The sequence below is a fragment of the Hyperoodon ampullatus genome (genome assembly GCF_949752795.1).
Source record: "Hyperoodon ampullatus genome assembly, chromosome: 14".
Taxonomy (NCBI): Eukaryota; Metazoa; Chordata; class Mammalia; order Artiodactyla; family Ziphiidae; genus Hyperoodon; species Hyperoodon ampullatus.
In genome coordinates this window covers 16,365,209-16,376,278 of record NC_136927.1, presented here as the reverse complement: position 1 = coordinate 16,376,278, position 11,070 = coordinate 16,365,209, and positions in this window count along the sequence as shown.

Below are 11,070 nucleotides of genomic sequence, written 5' to 3'. Positions count from 1 at the left end.
GATATGAATGTGAACTGGAATTTTGAATCCCACGTAGGTGGCTTGGGGGTGTGTGTTCAGGGGAAGATAATAACTTGTGGTTCAACCAATGTGGTAAGGGATGGGCAATGGATAAATATTATATATGTAATAATTCAGTGGAATAACTTTATTATTTGCAAAGTGTGAACTTTCGATCTTGATTCATACAAATAAACTATTAAAATTATTTATGAGATTATTAGGGGAATATGAACACTGGCAGAATATTTGATGATATTCCATTACCAAATGCAGATGATGACAGGTGTTTGAGGGTTCATGATGCTGTTCTCTCTGAGGTTTTCTGAGGAAGCATCCTCTAAACTGAGACCTCAAGGATGAGGGGAGCTGGCAGGTACAAACTGAGGCAAGAGGATGAGATGTGAGATGTTGGGTGGATGTCTTCCAGGTAGAGAGAACGGCATGGGCACAGTCCTAAAGGTGAAGGAGAGTTACTTGGGACTGAAAGCAGCTCAGTGGGATTGCATCAGAGGGTGGCAAGAGAAGAGGCTGGGAGGTAGAACCAGGGCACTGGAAAGCAGTGATAAAAGAGACTGGACATTTTCTTTAGAGCAATGGAAGCCACTGAGCAAGGGAATCCTGACTGAATTCAGGGTTTAGAAAATCTGCAAGCAGGCTTGAAGGTCCCAAGGGAGTCTCAGGTTTAGAAAGGCTTCTTTGAGTACTCCAGCCCTCCTCTTTCTCAGCTTTGGATTCTACCTTCCTTACTCACTGTTACTGCTTCATGCATTACAGGTTCTCTGGTGGCTAAATTGAAAGTTCCATGCAGAGAAGAGGGAGGGGCTGCTTACTGTTTGCTTTGGACTAAACTGTGTCCTCTGCAAGTTCCTATGTTGAAGCCCCAACTCCTAATGTGACTGTGTTTGGAGATGGGGCTTCTAGGAGGTAACTAAGGTTAAATAAGGATGGAAGTCCTTGCCTAATAGAATTGGTGGCCTTCTAAGAAGTAGAAGAGAGAGAGGGCAGACAGCAGAAGCAAGAAGAACTACAATCCTGCAGCCTGTGGAACAAAAGTCACATTCACAGAAAGATAGACAAGATGAAAAGGCAGAGGGCTATGTACCAGATGAAGGAACAAGATAAAACCCCCCAGAAAAACAACTAAATGAAATGGAGATAGGCAATCTTCCAGAAAAGGGATTCAGAATAATGATAGTGAACATGATCTACGACCTCAGAAAAAGAATTGAGGCAAAGATCAAGAAGATGTAACATATGTTTAACAAAGACCTAGAAGAATTAAAGAACAAACAAACAGCAATGAACAATACAATAACTGAAATGAAAAAATACACTAGAAGGAATCAATAGCAGAATACTTGAGGCAGAAGAAGGGTTAAGTGACCTAGAAGACAGAATGGTGGAATTCACTGCTGTGGAACAGAAGAAAGAAAAAAGAATGAAAAGAAATGAAGATAGGGGCTTCCCTGGTGGCGCAGTGGTTGGGGGTCCGCCTGCCGATGCAGGGGAAAAGAGTTCGTGCCCCGGTCCGGGAGGATCCCACATGCCGCAGAGCGGCTGGGCCTGTGGGCCATGGCTGCTGGGCTTGCATGTCCAGAACCTGTGCTCCGTGGCAGGGGAGGCCACAGTGGTGAGGGGCCTGCATACCGCAAAAAACAAAAAAAAAAAACAAAAAAAAAATAAATGAAGACAGCCTAAGAGACCTCTGGGACAACATTAAACCCAACAACATTCACATTATGGGGGTCACAGAAGGAGAAGAGAGAGAGAAAGTACCCGAGAAAATATTTGAAGAGATTACAGTCGAAAACTTCCCTAACATGAGAAAGAAAATAGCCACCCAAGTCCAGGAAGTGCAGAGAGTCCCATACAGGATAAAACCAAGGAGAAACATGTCGAGACACATAGTAATCAAACCGGCAAAAATTAAAGACAAAGAAAAATTATTGAAAGCAGCAAGGGAAAAATGTCAAATAATATACAAGGGAACTCTCATAAGATTAACAGCTGATTTCTCAGCAGAAACTCTACAAGCCAGAAGGGAGTGGCATGATATATTTAAAGTGATGAAAGGGAAAAACCTACAACTAAGATTATTCTACCCAGCAAGGATCTCATTCAGATTCGATGGAGAAATCAAAAGCTTTACAGACAAGCAAAAGCTAAGAGAATTCAGAACCACCAAACCAGCTCTACAACAAATGCTAAATGAACTTCTCGAAGTGGGAAACACAAGAGAAGAAAAGGACCTACAAAACCAAACCCCCCAAAATTAAGAAAGTGGTAATATGAACATACATATTGATAATTACCTTAAATATGAATGGATTAAATGCTCCAACCAAAAGACACAGGCTTGCTGAATGTATACAAAAACAAGACCCATATATATGCTGTCTACAAGAGATGCACTTCAGACCTAGGGACATATACAGACTGAAAGTGAGGGGATAGAAAAAGATATTCCATGCAAATGGAAATCAAAAGAAAGCTGGAGGAGCAATACTCATATCAGATAAAATAGACTTTAAAATAAAGAATGTTACAAGAGACAATAAAGGACACTATGTAATGTTAACGGATCAACCCAAGAAGAAGATATAACAATTATAAATATATATGCACCCAATATAGGAACACTTCAATACATAAGGCAACTGCTAACAGCTCTAAAAGAGGAAATCAACAGTAACACAATAATAATGGAGGACTTTAACACCTCACTTACATCAATGGACAGATCATCCAAACAGAAAATTAATAAGGAAACACAAACTTTAAATGACACAATAGACCAGATAGATTTAATGGATATTTATAGGACATTCCATCTAAAAACAGCAGATTACACTTTCTTCTCAAGTGCACATGGAACATTCTCCAGGATAGATCACATCTTGGGCCACAAATCAAGCCTCAGTAAACTTAAAAAAATTGAAATCATATCAAGCATCTTTTCTGACAATAACGTTATGAGATTAGAAATCAATTACAGGGAAAAAATACAAAAAACACAAACACAAGGAGGCTAAACAATATGTTACTAAATAACCAAGAGAATACTAAAGAAATCAAAGAGGAAATCAAAAAATACCTAGAGACAAATGACAATGAAAACACGATAGTCCAAAATCTATGGGATGCAGCAAAAGCAGTTCTAAGAGGGAAGTTTATAGCTATACAAGCCTACCTCAAGAAACAAGAAAAATCTCAAATAAACAATCTAACCTTACACCTAAAGGAACTAGAGAAAGAAGAACAAACAAAACCCAAAGTTAGCAGAAGGAATGAAAGCATAAAGATCAGAGCAGAAATAAAAGAAATAGAAACAAAGAAAACAATAGCGAAGATCAATAAAACTAAAAGCTGGTTCCTTGAGAAGATAAACAAAATTGATAAACCCTTAGCCAGACTCATCAAGAAAAAGAGGGAGAGGACTCAAATCAATAAAATTAGAAATGAAAAAGGAGAAGTTACAACAGACACCACAGAAATACAAAACATCCTAAGAGATGACTACAAACAACTCTATGCCAATAAAATGGACAACCTGGAAGAAATGGACAAATTCTTAGAAAGGTATAAACTTTTCAGACTGAACAAGGAAGAAACAGAAAATATGAACAGACCAATCACAAGTAATGAAATTGAAACTGTGATTAAAAATCTTCCAGGAAACAAAAGTCCAGGACCACATGGCTTCACAGGAGAATTCTACCAAACATTTAGAGAAGAGCTAACATCCATCCTTCTCAAACTCTTCCAAAAAATTGCAGAGGAAGGAACACTCTCAAACTCATTCTATGAGACCACCATCACCCTGATACCAAAACCAGACAAAGATACTACAAAAAAAGAAAATCACAGACCAATATCACTGATGAATATAGACGCAAAAATCCTCAAGAAAATACTAGCAAACAGAATCCAACAGCACATTACAAGGATCATACACCATGATCAAGTGGGATTTATCCCAGAGATGCAAGGTTTCTTCAATATAGGCAAATCGATCAATGTGATATACCATATTAACAAATTGAAGAATAAAAACCATACGATCACCTCAATAGATGCAGAAAAAGCTTTTGACAAATTCAACAATTTTATGTTAAAAACTCTCCAGAAAGTGGGTATAGAGGGAACCTTCCTCAACATAATAAAAGCCATATATGACAAACCCACAGCAAATATCATTCTCAATGGTGAAAAACTGAAAGCATTTCCTCTAAGATCAGGAACAAGACAAGGATGTCCACTCTCACCACCATTATTCACCATAGCTTTGGAAGTCCTTGCCACAGCAATCAGAGAAGAAAAAGAAACAAAAGGAATACAAATTGGAAAAAAAGAAGTAAAACTGTCACTGTTTGAAGATGACATGATACTATACACAGAGAATCCTAAAGATGCCACCAGAAAACTACTAGAGCTAATCAATGAATTTGGTAAAGTTGCAGGATAAAAAATTAATGCACAGAAATATTTTGCATTCCTATACACTAACAATGAAAGATCAAAAAGAGAAATTAAGGATAAAATCCATTCACCATTGCAACAAAAAGAAAAAATACCTAGGAATAAACCTACCTAAGGATATAAAATACCTATGCTCAGAAAACTATAAGACACTGATGAAAGAAATCAAAGATGATGCAAACAGATGGAGAGATATTCCATGTTCTTGGATTGGAAGAATCAATATTGTGAAAATGACTATACTACCCAAAGCAATCTATAGAATAAATGCAATCCCTATCAAATTACCAGTGGCATTTTTTACAGAACTAGAACAAAAAATCTTAACATTTGTATGGAGACAAAAAAGACCCCAAATAGCCAAAGCAGTCTTGAGGGAAGAAAATGGAGCTAGAGGAATCAGACTCCCTGACTTCAGACTATACTACAAAGTTACAGTAATCAAGACAATATGGTACTAGCACAAAAAGAGAAATATAGATCAATGGAACGGGATAGAAAGCCCAGAGATAAACCCACACACCTATGGTCAACTAATCTATGACAAGGGAGGCAAGCATATACAATGGAGAAAAGACAGTCTCTTCAATAAGTGGTGCTGGGAAAACTGGACAGCTACATGTAAAAGAATGAAATTAGAACACTCCCTAACACCATACACGAAAATAAACTCGAAATGGATTAGAGACCTAAATGTAAGACCGGGCACTATAAAACTCTTAGAGGAAAACATAGGATGAACACTCTTTGACATAAATCGCAGCAAGATCTTTTTTGATCCACCTCCTAGAGTAATGGAAATAAAAACAAAAATAAATAAATGGGACCTAATAAAACTTCAAAGCTTTTGTACAGCACAGGAAACCATAAACAAGATAAAAAGGCAACCTCAGAATGGGAGAAAATGTTTGCAAATGAATCGTCAAACAAAGGATTAATCTCCAAAATATATAAACAGCTCATGCAGCTCGATATTAAAAAAACAAACAACCCAATCCAAAAATGGGCAGAAGACCTAAATAGATATTTCTCCATAGAAGACATATAGATGGCCAAGAAAAACATTAAAAGCTTCTCAACATCACTAATTATTAGAGAAATGCAAATCAAAACTACAGTGAGGTACCACCTCACACCAGTTAGCATGGGCATCATCAGAAAATCTACAAACAACAAATGCTGCAGAGGGTGTGGAGAAAAGGGAACCCTCTTACACTGTTGGTGGGAATGTAAATTGATACAGCCACTATGGAGAACAGTATAGAGTTTCCTTAAATAACTAAAAATAGAATTACCATATGACCCATAAATCCCACTACTGGGCATATACCCAGAGAAAACCATAATTCAAAAAGATAGATGCACCCCAATATTCATTGCAGCACTATTTACAATAGCCAGGTCATGGAAGCGACCTAAATATCCATCGACAAATAGATACAGAAGATGTGGTACATATATACAATGGAATATTACTCAGCCATAAAAAGGAACGGTATTTGGTCATTTGTAGAGATGTGGATGCATCTAGAGACTGTCATACAGAGTGATGTATGTCAGAAAGAGAAAAACAGATATCGTATATTAATGCATATATGTGGAACCCAGAAAATGGTACAGATTAACTGGCTTGCAGAGCAGAAATTGAGACACTGAAGTAGAGAACGAACATATGAACACCAAGGAGGGGAAAGCGACAGGGGTTTGAGGTTGTGGTGTGATGAATTGGGAGATTGGGATTGAGGTGTATACACTGCAGTGTATAAAATGGATGACTAATAAGAAAATAAATAAACAAAAATAAAAGGAAGGGAGATCCAGGCAGTGCCTCACAGTGTCCCCACACACCCACATGCATACGTAGTGCTGTCAGTGTTTTTCATTTTAGTCATTCTGGTGGGTGTGTAGTGGTATGCCATTGTGGATTTTACTTTGCATTTCTCTAAGGTCAATAACATTCATATGTTTATTGGCCATTGGTTATCCTCTTTTGTGATGTACCTGTTCATGTCTTTTGTCCATTGTTTAAATGGGTTGTTTGTCTTTTTCTTGTATATAAATATTAGTGCTTTATATTTTCTGGATGTATATTTGTAAATATACTATCCCAGTACAAAAAAAAAAAAAAAGTAGAAGAGAGAGAGGTCACTCTTTCTCCACATGTAAGCACTGAGGAAAGGCCATGTGTGGACACAGCAAGAAGGCAGCCACATGTAAGCCAGAAGAAACCCCTCACTAAAACTGGACCTTTCTGGTACCCTGATCTCAAGCTTCCAGCCTCTACAACTATGACAAAACAAATTTCTCTGGTTTAAGCCACACAGTCTATGATGTTTTGTTATGGCAGCCCAAGCAGATGAAGACATTCTTCCAGGCCCCACTCCATCCAGTAATTCTGGGCTGGGACAAACCTTAGACATTTCAAAATCCCTTAAGTCACTGATCTTGATCAATCATTAAAGACTGTCAATATTATACTCCCATCATAATCACAGTTTCATATTTATATACACAAGTGCTTTTCTCAACCATTATGAAGCCAAGATAATGTGTGAGGAGATGGTTCTACTGCAGCAATAAATATGTATAATAATCTGATGTTAACATAATCACCCATCTCTGCAGTTTACTCTGAAAAGACATGTCTTAGGTCTGTTGGGTTTTTCCTACTTGAAAACTCTTGATCATTACATCAACATGCAATTGCTAACTCCCAAGGTTGGGTGAACTGCATGTTGTATTTTGGGCAAGTGTTTATAAGAAGATAGCCTTTGTTTATGTTGATAGTACAATGTTATCTTCTGCTGGCTGCCTTTCATAGACAAGGCAACTGTTCAAAACAAATTGCTTGGCAAATGCAAATTGTTTTGAACAAATTTTGCAAATTTGGATATGATGCTTAAGTTGACTTTCAGTTTCCTATATAACAGACTATTAAAGTATGTTTCTTTGCAAGGTCTCTAAGCCCAAGTAACTGAATCTTTCAAGAAAGCAAGGTGAGACGTACCAGCTTCTCTGGCAAGATCCCAGGGGAACAGGAACCCTGTTGCTGCCAAAGGATTGTCTCACCACTTCTGTCAGTGCCAAAACCACCTTTAGTGTCCTTTTCTCTGGCTATTACATCTTCTCTAACATCCCTCTATTAATATGATTTTATGCTCACACACATGAATCTCTATGAATTTGTTCCATGAGAATCAAACACAAGAAGTGTCAACTTACTTTATAGTCTTTTTTAAATTTTATTTATTTATTTATTTTTGCCAGCATTGGGTCTCTGTTGCTGTGTGTGGGCTTTCTCTAGTTGCGTCGAGTGGGGGCTACTCTTTGTTGTGGTGTTCAGCCTTCTCATTGCAGTGGCTTCTCATGTTGCAGAGCACAGGCTCTAGGCGCATGAGCTTCAGTAGTTGTGGCACACAGGCTCAGTAGTTGTGGCATGTGGGCTCTAGAGCACAGGCTCAGTAGTTGTGGTGCACAGGCTTAGCTGCTCTGCAGCACGTGGGATCTTCCCGGACCAGGGCTCAAACCCATGTCCCCTGCATTGGCAGGCGGATTCTTAACCACTGTGCCACCAGGGAAGTCTCTTACTTTATATTCTTAAATGAAACTAAATCTGGCTTAACCTCTGTTGGCTTTAGTAGTAGAGAAATCCAATCCCAGACTTTGGGTGAAACGTTTCCTCCCACTCCATTCAGATCAAAGCATCACCCAGGGTTTACTCAATCCAGGTATTTTGCCATTTGATTTGGAAGAAGTAGAGTTACCCTTTCCCCCTCCATCATATCCTCCCCTCATTTGGGTGAGGGCTCTTTGCCAAAGCCCCTGAGTAGCAGCCAGGATCCCAAACTCTTTGCATACTTACAGTCAGCCCATTTTAGAGTCCCTGTCTCTGCAGATCTGTAAACAGTTCCTAACATCCTCCATTCCAAGTCCACCCCTCATCCTTGTGCAACATACCTCTGCTTTTTAACACAGAGTTCTCTTCCCTGACCCCAAGCCTCAATCAACTACTGATTGATTTTTCTGTCTAGGATATACTATGCTATCCATTCACCAGTTGGTCAACAGTTAGATTGCTTCCAATTTTTAGCTCTTATGAATAATGTTTATAACATTTCTATATAGCTTTTGTATAACACGTCTTTATTCTCTTGACGAGATGTTTAGGAGTGAAATTAGAGATTATGGATAATTGTATAGGTATATGTTTCACTATAGTAAATTTTTGTTTAACTATAAAAAAGCTGCCCAACTATTCTCTAAAGTGGCTGTACCATTTTGCAATCCTACCAGCAATGTATAAAAGTTTCCGTTGGTTCACACCCTTGCCAACAATTGATATTGTCAGCCTTTGTATTCTTAGCCATTCTAGGGAGTGTGTATTATGTAAAATTTTAATACATTTCTATTCTAAATATACATAGAAATAACTCCATATAATAATACTGATGCCTCTGAGAGGGATATCAATTAGTTATCACAGGTTATCACTCAATGTTCTGTGATAACCTATCAATTCATTTAAGATGATATCAGCTAACATCCTAGGTAGTACTTATTCATACAATCATTTCAGGGGTCTTTGAAACTCAGTGACTTCCTAGAGGCCAAAACAATGGTTCTTAAATTTTTATTCAAAAAATTTAATGTCATTTCATTGGAATGGGAAGGCAGGAAATGGGAAATGAATTATCTCCATTACTAGAGAAGACGGAATCTTTTCAAAGATAGGAAACCAGTTAAAGGGATTCTTTGTTGGGAGTGTTAGGAAAACCATTAGAGATCATTAAGGTGAGAACTAGTGGAGAGCAAAATCTGGAGGAAAATGTTGTTTATTCTTATCGCTACTTTGGAATTACTGTAGTTAGGTCTGCTAGGTCTTGTCAAATGTGTTCATATAGAAGCAACAAATACTTTATTTTATCACAAACTTGTTTTAATATTTTGATTTCTCTCTTCCACTATAAGTGAGTTCCATTGTAAGTATAGGTGTTTTTTTTTCTTATTTTATGTCTTTTAAAAATGTTATTCTGAGGAGGAGTCTATAGGCTTCATCAGATGGCAAAAATGTCCATGGCATATAAAAAATTCCAGTGCATGGGCCCATCCCTAGAGATTCTAATTGACCTTGTGTGACACCAGAAAATCTGTATATTTGTTTAAACCTACTGTCATACCAGGGTGAAACCCTTTGGGTTTAACACATGTTATACATAGGGTAGGGACCAGTTCTACAAAGTCATACAGAATGGGTTAATGTGATATTGTGATTTATAATAAATATATATTTGTGGTACAACCACTATAGAGAACAGTATGGAGGTTCCTTAAAAAACTAAAGAGAGAACTACCATATGATCCAGCAATCCCACTCCTGGGCATATGTCTGGAGAAAATCATAGGTTATCCCATGTACCGCAACTAAGACCTGGCAAAATAAAAAAAAATAAATAAATATTTTTTCAAAAGAATGAATATATGTATAACTGAATCACTTTGCTGTACACCTGAAACTAACACAACATTGTAAATCAACTATACTCCAATAAAAAATTTTTAATGTATATATTTATATATATATGTGTAAATATATATATTTAGTCTTCATCTCCACTTCTGGCACAGAGCTCCTAAAACTCCTGGATTTTCTGAAATAATAAGAGTGACAAATGCATCTTTTGTTATGTTGATAAGGTAACTTTTAGACTACACCTAAGGCTGAGGGCTGGTTGCCAGTGAAACCAACCATGTGACTGGCAGGTTGGAATTTTGAGTCCCTCCTCCCTCACCTTCAGAGAGGGGGGAGGGGCTAGAGGTTGACTCAATCACCAGTCATCTGTGTAATGAAGCCTCCATAAAGACCCAAAAGAACAAGGTTTGGAGAGCTTCCATGTTGGTGAACACGTGGTGATTGGGGAATGTGGCTCTCTCGGAGAGGGCATGGAACTTTAGGCCCTTGTCCCATACATTGCCCTATACATCTCTTCTGCCTGGCTGTTCCTGAGTTCTATCCTTTTATAAGAAACCAGTGATCTAGTAAGTAAAATGTTTCTCTGACTTCTGTCAGCTACTCTAGCAAATCAAACCCGAAGAGGGGGTCCTGGGGACCTCTGATTTATATCCAGTCAGCCAGAAGTACAGGTGATAACCTGGGCTTGCGATTGGTGTCTGAAGTTGGGGAGGGAAGGTAGTCTTGTAGGACTTCACTCTTAACCTGTCAGAATTGAGTTGAATTGTAGGATACCCAGCTGGCGTCTGGAGCATTGCTTGTTCATGGTATGCCCCCCACCACGACCACCTCCCTTACCATGAATCAGAATTGGTGGTGAAACCCAATTAGTTAAGGAACCATCTTGATTAGGGAAAGGAAAAACTAGTAAACAGAGAAGTAGGCAGTCCCACCTTCTTTCATACCTCAAAGAAGGTATGCCAAGACCAGGGCTTTGGTGGACATGCTGTGAGTTCTATTCTAGTGGAAAAACTTCCCACCCTCTCATGGCACAGACTAGTGCCAAAAGGTCTGGATTTGAGATGTCAGCTGTTGAATGAAGTTGTCTGGGAATGCCAAATGCTTTGCAGCTAGGGCAG